This window comes from Mobula birostris, chromosome 20 (assembly GCF_030028105.1).
Source record: "Mobula birostris isolate sMobBir1 chromosome 20, sMobBir1.hap1, whole genome shotgun sequence".
Classification (NCBI taxonomy): Eukaryota; Metazoa; Chordata; class Chondrichthyes; order Myliobatiformes; family Myliobatidae; genus Mobula; species Mobula birostris.
Window position 1 is genome coordinate 29,156,304 of NC_092389.1, and position 14,075 is coordinate 29,170,378.

At 43.2% G+C, this 14,075-nt stretch overlaps 1 long non-coding RNA gene across 1 annotated transcript in view; it reads left to right on the top strand.

Annotated features, from left to right (window-relative positions):
- Nucleotides 1-8,118, top strand: part of LOC140185116 (uncharacterized) — a 35,018-nt gene extending 26,900 nt beyond the window's left edge. The window contains exons 3-4 of the long non-coding RNA XR_011882502.1: nucleotides 65-152; nucleotides 5,065-8,118. This is a non-coding gene — a long non-coding RNA (uncharacterized lncRNA). The remainder of the gene's footprint in view (nucleotides 1-64; nucleotides 153-5,064) is intronic.
- The last annotated feature ends 5,957 nt before the right edge of the window (nucleotides 8,119-14,075 follow it).

Sequence of the window (14,075 nt, forward strand, 5' to 3'; positions counted from 1 at the left end):
CGGTAGGAAAGCTGCTTTAAGAAGACAGCTGAATATGTCTGTTTTCTTTCCTTCACTCTATTAGTTCCTTGTATCCAGGATTCGAAGACAGACAATATCAGACCGACAGAGACTGCCAACTAGCCTGAAGCTGCCAGCACTACTGGATCTTAGTGAGTTGATATCAGAAAACAAGACTGATTAGAATTGGCCCCCTATCTTCACTCTATTTATCCACGGCACCAGATTAATTGGACCAGCACGCAAACCAGTCATCAGCCCTTTGAGTTAAGTTATTAATTTAATCCATGCATCTCTACATAAAACATATGAACAAGACACAGGAACAGGCCCTTTGGCCTATGATGTTGCACCGAACTAATTAAACACCTAACTAAACTAGTCCCTCCTGCCTACACAAGGCCCATATTCTGCATTATGATGTGTCTATCCAAGAGCCTCTTAAATGCCTGTATTGTACTTGCCTCCATCAGCACATTCCAGACACCCACCCCTCTCTGATTAAAAGCTTGTCCTGTACATCTTCTTTGAACTTACACCTCTCACCTTAAATGGATGCCTCTAGCTTTAGACATATTTATCCTGGGGAAAAGATACTGGCTCTCTGCTCTATCTGTGCCTCACATAATCTTATAAACTTATATCAGGTGTTCTCCTCAGCCTCTGGCACTCCAGAGAAAACAACCTCTCCTCATAACGCATGGACAGATTGATCTGTTTAAACAGCATCACAACTCAAGGAATAAAAGAATAATCTTTCTATTTCTGGTTGGGCTACAGTTTATGCATTATATAAATTGTAATAAGACCTAATAAGTAAGCATTCCAACATCTAATTCACTCAAACTTTTATACCATCAAGTACATTACAAATCCTGGCACATATTATCCTATGTATAACAAACTGTGCTGTTGATAATAAACTGTACATAAAAAAGCAAAGTCTGTGTATATTCTGTTTATAACTAACCAGGCCTGCGTGTTATCCTACGTTGAGCAAACTCCAAGCTATAAAGCATTAGCCGAATCGCCAATCGAACAGTCAACCCATGCACCTCCTGCTCCTGTGCCCATCTGATGGGAAATGAGAGGAAACTAAGCACAAAATACTCTGCAGATGCTGGGGTCAAAGCAACACTCACAACACGCTGGAGGAACTCAGCAGGTCGGGCAGCATCCGTGGAAAAGATCGGTCGGCGTTTCGGGCCGGAACCCTTCGTCAGGACTCTAGAGAGAAGGGGCAGAGGCCCTATAAAGAAGGTGGAGGGAGGGTAGGAAGGAGAAGGCTGGTAGGTTCCAGGTGAAAAACCAGTAAGGGGAAAGATAAAGGGGTGGGCGAGGGGAAAGGCAGGAAAGGTGAAGAAGGAATAGGGGAAAGCACAATGGGTAGCAGGAGGAGGCGGAACCATGAGGGAGGCAGTAGGCAGCTGGGGAAGGGGGCAGAGTGAAACTGGGATAGGGGAAGGGGGGGTGGGAGGGAATTACCGGAAGTTGGACAATTCAGTGTTCACACCAAGGGGCTGGAGACTACCTAGACGGTATATGAGGTGTTGCTCCTCCAACCTGAGTTTAGCCTCATCATGGCAGTAGCGGAGGCCATGTATGGACAGATCCAAATGGGAATGTGAAGAAGAGTTGAAGTGGGTGGCTACCGGGAGATTCTGTCTGTTGTGGTGGACGGAGCGGAGGTGCTCGACGAAGCAGTCCCCCAACCTGCGTCGGGTTTCACCGATGTAGAGGAGGCCGCACCAGGAGCACCGGATGCAATAGATGACCTCAACAGACTCACAAGTGAAGTGTTGCCTCACTTGGAAGGACTGTTTGGGGTCCTGAATGGTGGCAAGAGAGGAGGTGTGGGGACAGGTGTAGCACTTACGCCTGCAGGGATAAGTGCCAGGAGGGAGATCCGTGGGGAGGAATGTGTGGACCAGGGAGTCGCGGAGGGACCAATCCCTGTGGAAAGCGGAAAAGGGTGGAGAGGGAAAGATGTGCTTAGTGGTGGGGTCCTGTTGAAGGTGGCGGAAGTTGCGGAGGATAACGTGCTGGATCCGGAGGCTGGTGGGGTGGTAGGTGAGGTCCAGGGGAGCTCTGCCCCTGTTGTGGTGGCGGGAGGATGGGGTGAGGGCCGAAGTGCAGGAACAGAGACAGAGTTCCCCTTGTCCTTGCCTACCACCCCACCAGCCTCCGGATCCTGCACGTTATCCTCCGCAACTTCCGCCACCTTCAACAGGACCCCACCACTAAACACATCTTTTCCTCTCCACCCCTCTCTGCTTTCCGCAGGGATCGGTCCCTCCGCGACTCCCTGGTCCACATGTTGTTCCGCACGGATCTCCCACCCGGCACTTATCCCTGTAAGCGCAAGTGCTACACCTGTCCCTACACCTCCTCTCTTGCCACCATTCAGGGCCCCAAACAGTCCTTCCATGTGAGGCAACACTTCACTTGTGAGTCTGTTGGGGTCATCTATTGCATCCGATGCTCCCGGTGCGGCCTTCTCTACATCGGTGAAACCCGACGCAGATTGGGGGACCGCTTTGTCAAGTACTTCTGCTCCGTCCACCAAAACAGACAGGATTTCCCAGTAGCCACCCACTTCAACTCTGCTTCCCACTCTCATTCAGATATGTCCATACATGGCCTCCTCTACTGCCATGATGAGGCTAAACTCAGGTTGGAGGAGCAACACCTCATACACCGTCTAGGTAGTCTCCAGCCCCTTGGTATGAACATAGAATTCTCCAACTTCTGGTAACTCCCTCCCCCTCCCTTCCCCTATCCCTATGTCACTCTGCCCCCTCCCCCAGCTGCCTATCACCTCCCTCATGGTTCTGCCTCCTTCTACTACTCATTGTGTTTTCTCCTATTCCTTCTTCACCTTTCCTGCCTATCCCCTCCCTGCCTCCCCTCGCCCACCCCTTTATCTTTCCCCTTACTGGTTTTTCACCTGGAACCTACCAGCCTTCTCCTTCCCACCCTCCCCCCACCTTCTTTACAGGGCCTCTGCCCCTTCCCCCTACAGTCCTGACGAAGGGTTCCGGCCCGAAACGTCGACTGATCTTTTCCACGGATGCTGCCCCACCGGCTGAGTTCCTCCAGCGTGTTGTGAGAGGAAACTAAGGCTTCTTTTTGCACCATTTTGCACTGTTTTGCAATGGGGAAAATCTGAACTTCGGTCCTCAATCCAAACTGAATCTGTCATTCACCAGATGCATCCAGATCATACCCAGACTAGGGGATTGTCTCTTGCTCTATTAAGTGGTTTATTAAGATCATGGCTCTGTCTCACAGTTGCATGGATCAGCTTTTTTCTATAAAGCATTTTTATTAAAGAAGCTGTAATTCTTTGCAGTTAACCTTGCCAATATTTACCGTCAGACTCAGCAAATCACCCTGCCTACCTCCTTTATGATTAGCACATCTTTACTTTCTGTTAACCGTAAGTAATTAAAAGAAAAACATCTGAGCTTAATCAGGCAGCCTTCTGCAAGCCAGAGTACTTATTTTGCCTTGGGACTCTGCTTTGTCATTGCTCTTGCTTGGCACTCTCTCTCATCAAGGGACAAACATTAGATTGTTCCAACAAAACCTCAGGGTTTGAATCAGCTCCAGGTTTCTTACATTGATTTTAATGTGGGCATCTTCTGCATGAATTTTGACACGAATGTCTCCCCAACTCCTCCTCATCTCCACTAAATTATATCCTACTTGTAAAAGAGGATAAAAACAAGAAAAGTTGGCAGAACTCCAAAAGTGGGATGAACCATTTTAACTTGCATCACTTGGTGTGAAGCAAGAAACGGAGATGGGTGAACTGGATGAATAAAGCACCCAAATTTCCTTTATATTGATCAACAGATTGCAACTTTGCTGTGGATGCAGCATATGGGTTCTCAGTCAATACCTTCCCCTTTTCTGGTTAATCATAAGTGGTTGAATTATCCCAAGGGTGTTTTCAAAATTCTTCCATCTTCCTAGTGAAATGCTGAGGAAGATAGGTTATGTGATCACACATGAGGAAGCCCCAAGACCATTGGGCTAATAACGCAATGGCGTTAGTAGCCAATCGACTGTTTGCTTGCCACTATTTGGTGAGGTAGGGAGATGGATCTGGTGAAGCCACCCCTCCCACTGTAACTCAAGGAGTAAATTGCCTGATTATTGATTCCTAGGTGTGTGGAGTTGGCTGAAGGAAGCCCAGGATTCCTGATTGCTCAGAATTTTTTTCTGAACCTCCAGGAATAAATAAACTACCGAAGGTCCCAAACCTTGATTTGTACAGAATAACTTAATGTGGGGTGTAATGAAAGATTATGATATCTGGCTTCACAGTGCTTAGATAGAAGAGGGGAAAATGCATGACTCTCCATTGATCCCTTTTGTAGTGGGAGAATAGACTATGATCAGTTATGATGTCCTCCCAAGTTAACAAGCCTGCATATTTCAAATGTGCAGAGTCACCACCTGAGTTTGGCGGATAGTACCTGTGAAACTCTAAACCTGGAGGGGAGAGGAAACAGGGAAATGGGAAAAGCAACAAACAATCTGCTGAAAAGACTCTGCAGATCAAGCAGCATCTGTGGGGATTCCAGCATCTGCAGTCCTTGTGCCTAGGTTCAAGGTGAGACAGTGGAGAACAGGAAGGTATGGATTGACATGTAGGGCAAGGAAGGAGGAGGGAACCAGCAGTAATTCTGTCTTCTGAGCATAAGACTGTGTGGATGATTTTTTTTTGAAATGGCAGATGTGTAAAAAGTATAAAAACAAATTATGGAAACATTCAGCAAGTCAAGCAACATCTGCAGAAAGAATCAGAATTGGAATCAAAATCTGATTTATTATCATTTACTTAAATGTCATAACATTTGTTGCCTTGTAGCAGCAGGTACAGTGCAAAGATCTAAAATGACTATGAATAAATAGTCCAAAAAATAAAGGGACAATGAAGTAGTGTTCATGGGTTCATGGACCATTCAGAAATCTGATGGCAGAGAAGCTGTTTCTAAGTCATTGAAACCTAGCTAATGTTGCAAGCTTTGGTTAATTCTGCTTTCCTCTCCACAGATGCTGCCCGGCTTGCTGCGTGTTGTTCTCATTTCCTGTTCTACACCTTTGTGGGTTAGGCTTAGCCCAGACTGCTGAGGAGATCTGTGGATCAGAGATACAGTACCTGCTTATCCTTCATCTTGAGTACCAACGTGCATCAGGAGGATATTCGGTGGGCAATGATCAAGCCTTTCTGTCTTGGTGTGGAGTTGAGCTCAACACTTTGGAGAGGAGCAAAGGACTAGTTAAGAGTTCAGTCTGCTTTTCTCCAATCTCAATAACCCATGTCAATATCCCCAAACTTTCAATGAAATTAGCATGCAGTTGTTCACAGTCCATATAACTTGCTTACATTTTCTCTTTAATTAACTAATCTGGTTAATTCTCTGATCCACGTCTCCCCAGCTTTGCATAGAGCTCCATCTAGTGGCTGGATGAACACTGGTAAAGCTAATCATAACTATTTATTTATTGTTAAGTAAAAGTAATTTTAACCTTTACTTTCAATAACATTTTGACTTCCCTCTTCGAACCCCTTCCTACTCCACAGTCCATAGGCATACACAAAGATGGAACACAGATGTGCCCCGACCTTACTAACCCTGCTCTCCAAGCGGTACGATCAGAAGTAATAGAATGTGCTTTTTGTTAGCCAGTTGCAATTTTATTAATTTTCACCCACAAGCAAATTCTTTCTGCAAGATAAAACAAGCTTCCAACACCAGGAAATTAAATCCTGTTTGCCAGGACTTCCAGCACAGAAAATAGCATCAAGATGGCTCATGTTCCCAACTGCCAGTTCCAGGAAGCACCCGTAACAGCAAGTTGCCACGTGAACTTAACCTTAACAATAACTGGTAAATTAATTTAAGTACACAGTGATCATAAAGAGGCATAAAAACAAAAATTCAGTTCGGCACAACTGGTGCACACTCAAACCTACAGACACAGTCATACAGACCCACACAACTAACATGCCCACAAACTACTATAACATCTCACAAAACTAATGCATCCCTCCACATAAATTTGTACAGAATAACTGCTCTTAAACTGATCTCATGCACATGTGTGCATGCTAACTCACATATTTGAACACAACCAGCTCACACATCCCACATAACTAACCACATAATCTCACTCAGCAAAAGTCCTCAAATTCTATCTACACTGTAGTTCACCCAAAGTAATGAGTCAGTATTATTGTACTCTGTGGAAGTTACAGACAGAATACTTATTCCGCAATGTGAGACCTTCAGCCTTTTATGTGATATCTGAGCGGAATCTTCTCCTTTTCCTCAGACTGGTGTGGGTATGCACCTGGAGCTTGGCACTAAGATTCCAATCTCACTCAAACAGGGGTTAATTTAAGAAGAAGCAGAATTGGTGTGGTAGTGCACAGTGTTCTGAACTTGGCCTAGTGCATTGTTAAAAGCAGAGCAGAGACACTGATGCTGAATGCAAACCACATAAATGAAGCTATTGTAATGCTGCTTGAGTATTTTAACATCTCTGGCGTTTATCAGCCTGAGTGCTTAGCCGCTGTCTGGCAGCACATAACACCACAATTCCTTTCCAACCCACATCTCGTCTGTTTGTCTTTTGCTGAGATAACTTATTTCATCCTCCAGAATCTTTCTAGCTGAGTTCAGCTTCCCTCCTTGCTGTCTTTTTCTCTCTCTTCCCCCTCCACTCCCCACCACCTTTTTGCACACCCCACCAACGCCGTCCTTCCCCGTCCTCAGCATTTCAAAGGTCAATTGTTTTCTTTGGATCATTCAAAAATATCAGCTTCCTATCATGAGTTCAAAAGTATCTAAATTTTCTTACAAATGGAATGATCGTCAGATGAAATTTCTGAAATTTTAAATATCCTTACTGGTTCTCTCCTGGTTAGCATTTCAACTTGAGATGTGACTGCGTATATTGTGAAGGTGGCAGTGATATTGCGGGGTGATCGGTGCCACAAGATTATATTGCGGTAAAGCCAGCCACTTGCACAGCACTGTATCTCCACTGAAACCACTCACATACAATGCATCCTCTAAAATGCAGTCACTGTAAAATTGACAACTGCAGCGGGGGTTATTCACACAATTAAATTCAAGCACTGAATTTTTTCTCTTGATGGTATTAATCAAAGGATTAATTTTATTCCCAGGGACAGAAAGAACTGGCATTTGTGTCACACCTTTCACAATCTCTGTGACCCAAAGAGTTGTGTGGCTTGTCATATGTATCTGCTCCAGCAGTATAGGAAATACAGCCTTTACTTAGCTAACAGCAACAGCCTGTACACAATCCTACAGACAATATGATGCATTACCAGGGAACATACTTTAGTAGCATTGGGTGAAAGGTAAATTTGGGGAGAAACCTTTAACCTTTTATTGAAATAATCCTGTGGGATTCTCAATGGATAGATAGACAGATAGGTAGATACTTTATTGATCCCAAAGGAAATTACAGTGTCACAGTAACAATGCAAGTGCACAAAAATACAAATATTAGAAGAGAAGTAGAAAGAATAAAAAATAATTTACCTCAAACAGTCTAACAGAAAGGGGTTATCACTTCCCTGGCTATAGGTTGACTCATTATAGAGCTTAATGCACAGTTCTGATTTGATGGAGACAGACGTGAGAAGGCACAGAGGAACATCTGGAAATTTCTGAAATGCCCGGTTCACTGCTGCTGCTACTGTGCGATCGAGAATCTCTGGAGGGAAGGCCCCAAAATCCCCGGCTTTGCCTGCTGCTGGCGACCGAGGCTGAGGTAAAACCGTTTGGCAGAGTTGGCGCTCGTTACTCGGTGTCGGAGGGCTGATCAGAGCTCGAAGTTTTCAGACGACTCAGAGTCGGACTGTGGTCGGGTATGGCAGGGAGAGTTTTCTTCCTTCTCTCGTCTGCATGAGATGTGGAACTTTCGAGAGACTTTGAACTTTTTTACTGTGCCATGGCCTGTTCTTCATCAAGTTATGGTATTGTTGCACTGTTGTAACTATATGTTATAATTATGTGGTTTTTGTTAGTTTTTCAGTCTTGGTCTGTCCTGTGTTTCTGTGATATCACACTGGAGGAATATCGTATCATTTCTTAATGCATGCATTACTAAATGACAATAAAAGAGGACTGCGTGTCCTCATAATCTAATCTAATCTAATCTAATCTAATCTAATGGCTATGGGTAAGAATGACCTCATATGGCGCTCTTTGAAGCAGCACAGTTGTCTTAGTCTATTACTAAAAGTGCTCCTCTGTTCAGCCAAGGTGGCATGAAAAGGGTGAGAAACATTGTCCAGAATTGCCAGGATTTTCCGTAGGGCCCTTTGTTCCACCACGGTTTGACTCAATAAGATAAGCCTTCATATTAACATTTCATCCAAAATGTAATTTGGAGAAAATAAATCGAATTCCATGACCAGCAATGATCTTATTCAGATGCAGCTGCACAATGATCTTACAGATTAACTGCAGCACCACTGAAGATCTCATTGTGCCCTTTGACAGAAAGAGACAATTTGCTATACTGACTCCTCTTTCCCCCTTATGATTTTCTCCCCTTCAATTTGCTTTTGAAAGTTATTATTTCACATGCACCACAATCCTTTCAAGCAAAGGGTAACCACTTGCTGGGTGAAGAAATCCCACTGGTTTTTCTGTTGATTATCCTAACCCCAGTGATCTTTGGTTATAGGCCATCCTACCAGCAGAAAGTTCACAAAGCCCCTGCATGGTTTTCAACATATCTGGTTAATACCCTTAACCATAACATATACGGATCATCAGTGAAGTTAGAAACATTCATCCATAACAGTTATTGGGACATTTTATACAATTATTTCAAAGTTCAAAGTTTAAAGTAAAATTATTAAAGTGCATCTACTATATGATGCCATATACTACCTTGAGATTCATTCTTGAGAGCCAAAGAGTCATAGAGAACTACAGCACAGAAACAGGCCCTTTGCCCACCAAGTCCATGCTGAGCTATTATTCTGTCTAGGCCCATCGATCTGCACTTGGACGACAGCTTTCCATAACCATACCACTCCCAGCCACATACTTATCCAAACTTCTCTTAAATGCTGAAATTGAACCTGCATTCACTACTTCTGCTGGCTGTTCACTCCATACTTTCACCACTCTCTGAGTGAAAAAAGTTCTCCCTTACATTCCCCTTAATCATTTCACTTTTCCCCCTTAACCCACAACCTCTAGTTCTACTCTCACCAAACCTCAGTGCTAAAAGCCTGCTTGCCTTTGCCCGATCTATGTGCCCCTCATAATTTATCAAATCTCCCTTCATTCTCCTACGCTCCAGGGAATAAAGTCCGAACCTGTTCAACCATTCCCTACAACTTGTTCTTAAGACCTGGCAACATCCTTGTAAATTTTCTCTGTACTGTTTCAATCTTATCGATATCTTTCCTGTATAGGTGACCAGAACTGCACACAATGCTCCAAATTAGGATTCAACATGTTTTATACAATTTCAACATAACATTCCAACTCTTGTATTCAATAGTTTGATTTATGAAGACCAATGTGCCAAGAAGTCTCTTTACTACTCTATCTACTTAGATGATACTTTCAAGGAATACTCTCAAAATTTCTCTTTTGAAGGCCTCCCACTTACCAACATGCCTTTGCCAGAAAACAGCCTGTCCGAATTCAGAATAGCCAGATCCTTTCTGTTGCCATCAAAATTAGCCTTTCTCCAGTTCAGAATTTCAACCCAAGGATCAGAGCTATCCTTCTCAATAATTATCTTGAAACTAATGGAACTATGATAACTATTTCTAAAGAGTTCCTTCACACAAACTTCTGTCACCAGCCCTGTCTTATTCCCCAATAGGAGATCTGGTATTGCACTCTCTCTAGTTGGGAACTCTATGTACTGATAAAGGAAATTTTCCTGAACACAGTTGACAAACTCTGTCCACTCATCCTTTTTACAGTATGGGAGTCCTGATCAATATATAGAAAATTTAAATGACCAACTATCACAGCATTGTTTTTCTTGCAACTGCCTGCCTTCTCTTTACAAATTTGCTTGTTACAGATCCTGAGAATGTGCAATGCAGGTATTAAAGGTTATGATGAAGTAGATTGAGGAGTTAGATATCATCTTTAGCATATAAGAGGTCAATTCAAGAGTCTAATAACAGTGAGGTAGAAGCTGTCCTTGATCTTGATGATATGTGTTCTTAAGCTTTTGTATCCTTTTCCCGATGGAAGGGGGGAGAATTGAGAGTGGTTGGGATAAAGAGTGGTGTCTTTAGTTTTGCAACGAGACCTGGGTGTCATTGTACAGGAGCAGGGAGGTACCACTGCAGTTGTACGAGGCCTTGGTGAGACCACACCTGGAGTATTGTGTGCAGTTTTGGTCCCCTAATCTGAGGAAAGACATTCTTACAAAGAAGGTTCACCAGATTGATTCATGGGATGGCAGGACTTTCATATGATAAAAGACTGGATCGACTAGGCTTATACTCTCTGGAATTTAGAAGATTGACGGGGGATCTTATTGAAACGTATAAAATTCTAAAGGGATTGGACAGGCTAGATGTAGGAAGATTGTTCTCGATGCTGGGGAAGTCCAGAACGAGGGGTCACAGTTTGAGGATAAAGGGGAAGCCTTTTAGGACCGAGATGAGGAAAAACTTCTTCACACAGAAAGTGGTGAATCTGTGGAATTCTCTGCCACAGGAAACAGTTAAGGCTAGTTCATTGGATATATTTAAGAGGGAGTTAGATATGGCCCTTGTGGCTAAAGGGATCAGGGGGTATGGAGGGAAGGCAGGTACAGGGTTCTGAGTTGGATGATCAGCCATGATCGTACTGAATGGTGGTGCAGGCTCGAAGGGCCGAATGGCCTACCCCTGCACCTATTTTCTGTGTTTCTATGTTTCTATCTGCTGTCTCAAGGCAGCAGCAAGTGTTGACAGGGTCAATGGAAAGGAGGCTGGTTTTTGTGCTGGACCATCTCACTGGAGCTGTGAGACATTGACTCCAATAGTTGCACTACTGTGCTGCCTGTCAGTACCATTGCACTTGTATCTAATACTGATAAAAACCCCCTAACTTTGGCCTCAGAGACTGATGTGCTACCACTGAGCAAAAGCTATAGTGCAGGTGCCTGCAATAGTGACAGGAAACAGGAAACAACCCCACCTAGTTTGCCACCGAGTTGAATGGATTATGTACAGTAGCAGGAGGAAAATGAGCATGAAATGTACAGGACTATAAAGCAGAATTGTTTATTTTAATGTCCTCCAAAGATCCAAACATTACAAAGTGATGTGGACAGTGTTTGGTTGACTCTTGACTTCACAATAACCAAAGATGTCTGTGATGCTACCCAGATCTGAAAATAAAATGTGCAAAGGGTTTGAAGCCACTTATCCCTCACTGTGAAGTTCTCAGCTGACAGTTGCTGACAACAGCAGAGCCCACGGATGTGACTGCCAGTTTTTGCTTACATTACTGAGAAACGGGAGTTGTTGCAGGAGAAATAATAAATACACACAAATATAGGGCCTTAGTAACATATTCTAAAACACTTCAGAATGAGTAACTGACATCTGTCATTTAAAGTGCCCAGGTGATTAGTTTAACGCTGCTCTCAGCTGTTGCAAGAATTTCTGACATCAATCTTCATTTTCACACAAACTCAGCCTGACTTACTAAGTAGTGTTCATGTATACGTGAGAGTTTACATCATGCTCATGAGCTGTTCTTGCTGGTGTTGAATAGATTCCAAGCAATGGAATGCCATAATGTGATCCCTGTTCCCAAAATCCAGTCTCAATACAAAATTTAGGTTAGTACGATAAATGGTTCGACTCAATGGAACATCAAGCACCTTCTCTCTGACTTATGAATCTCTGGGCCAGAACAGGAAGAATGAAATGGACAGGGTAAGGCCACCTGAGGGAATTCAAGGGAGCAACAGCTAAAGAAACATAGAACACACATAGCCAGTCAGCCCCTGATCGTTGGTCACCATTCAATTAGATCATGTCTCATTTCTAGCTTGACTCCAACCACTCACTCTGGTGTCAAAACTTTTAATACCTTCCCAGAGCAAAAATCTAACAACCTTAATAAACTTCTTCAGCTCTCCCAGTATGAACAGATAGTCAGGGAAGATGTTTGGAGCTTGACATTAATCATATAACCATATAACCATACAACAATTTCAGCACGGAAACAGGCCATCTCGGCCCTTCCAGTCTGTGCCGAACTCTTACTCTCACCTAGTCCCACCGACCTGCTCTCAGCCCATAACCCTCCATTCCTTTCCTGTCCATATAACTGTCCAATTAACTTTAAACGACAGCATCGAACCTGCCTCAACCACTTCTGCTGGAAGCTCGTTTCACACAGCTACCACTCTCTGAGTAAAGAAGTTCCCCCTCATGTTACCCCTAAACTTTTGCCCTTTAACTCTCAACTCATGTCCTCTTGTTTGAATCTCCCCCACTCTCAATAGAAAAAAGCCTATCCACGTCAACTGTACCTATCCCCCTCATAATTTTAAATACCTCTATCAAGTCCCCCCTCAACCTTCTATGCTCCAAAGAATAAAGATGCAACTTGTTCAACCTTTCTCTGTAATTTAAACCTTTAAACCTCTGTAATTTCAACCTTTCTCTGTAACTTAGGAGATGAACTCCAGGCAACATTCTAGTAAATCTCCTCTGTACTCTCTCAATTTTGTTGACATCTTTCTTATAATTCGGTGACCAGAACTGTACACAATACTCCAAATTTGGCCTTACCAATGCCTTGTACAATTTCAACATTACATCCCAACTCCTATACTCAATGCTCTGATTTATAAAGGCCAGCATACCAAAAGCTTTCTTCACCACCCTATCCACATGAGATTCCACCTTCAAGGAACTATGCACCATTATTCCTAGATCCCTCTGTTCTACTGCATTCTTCAATGCCCTACCATTTACCATGTATGTCCTATTTTGATTAGTCCTACCAAAATGTAGCACCTCACATTTATCAGCATTAAACTCCATCTGCCATCTTTCAGCCCATTCTTCTAACTGGCCTAAATCTCCCTGCAAGCTTTGAAAACCTACTTCATGATCCACAACTCCACCTATCTTAGTATCAACCGCATACTTACTAATCCAATTTACCACCCCATCATCCAGATCATTAATATATATGACAAACAACATTGGACCCAGTACAGATCCCTGAGGCATACCACTACACACCGTCCTCCAATCTGACAAACAGTTATCCACCACTACTCTCTGGCATCTCCCATCCAGCCACTGCTGAATCCATTTTACTACATCGATATTAATACCTAACGATTGAACCTTCCTAACTAACCTTCCGTGTGGAACCTTGCCTTACTGAAGTCTATATAGACAACATCCACCATTTACCCTCATCAACTTTCCTAGTAACCTCTTCAAAAAATTCAATAAGATTTGTCAAACATGACCTTCCATGCATAAATCCATGTTGACTGTTCCTAATCAGACCCTGTCTATCCAGATAATTATATGTACCATTTCTAAGAATATTTTCTATCAATTTACCCACCACTGACGTCAAACTCACAGGCCGATTAATTGCTTGGTTTACTCTTAGAACCCTTTTTAAACAATGGAACAACATGAGCAATACACCAATCATCTGGCACCATCCCCATTTCTATTGACATTTGAAATATTTCTGTCAGAGCCCCTGCTATTTCCACACTAACTTCCCTCAAGGTCCTAGGGAATATCCTGTCAGGACCCGGAGACTTATCCACTTTTATATTCCTTAGAAGTGCCAGTACTTCCCCTTCTTTAATCATCATACTTTCCGTAACTACCCTTCTTGTTTCCCTTACCTTACACAATTCAATATCCTTCTCCTTAGTGAATACCGAAGAAAAGAAATTGTTCAAAATCTTCCCCATCTCTTTTGGCTCCACACATAGCCGTCCACTCTGATTCTCTAAGGGACCAATCTTATCCCTCACTATCCTTTTGCTATTAATAT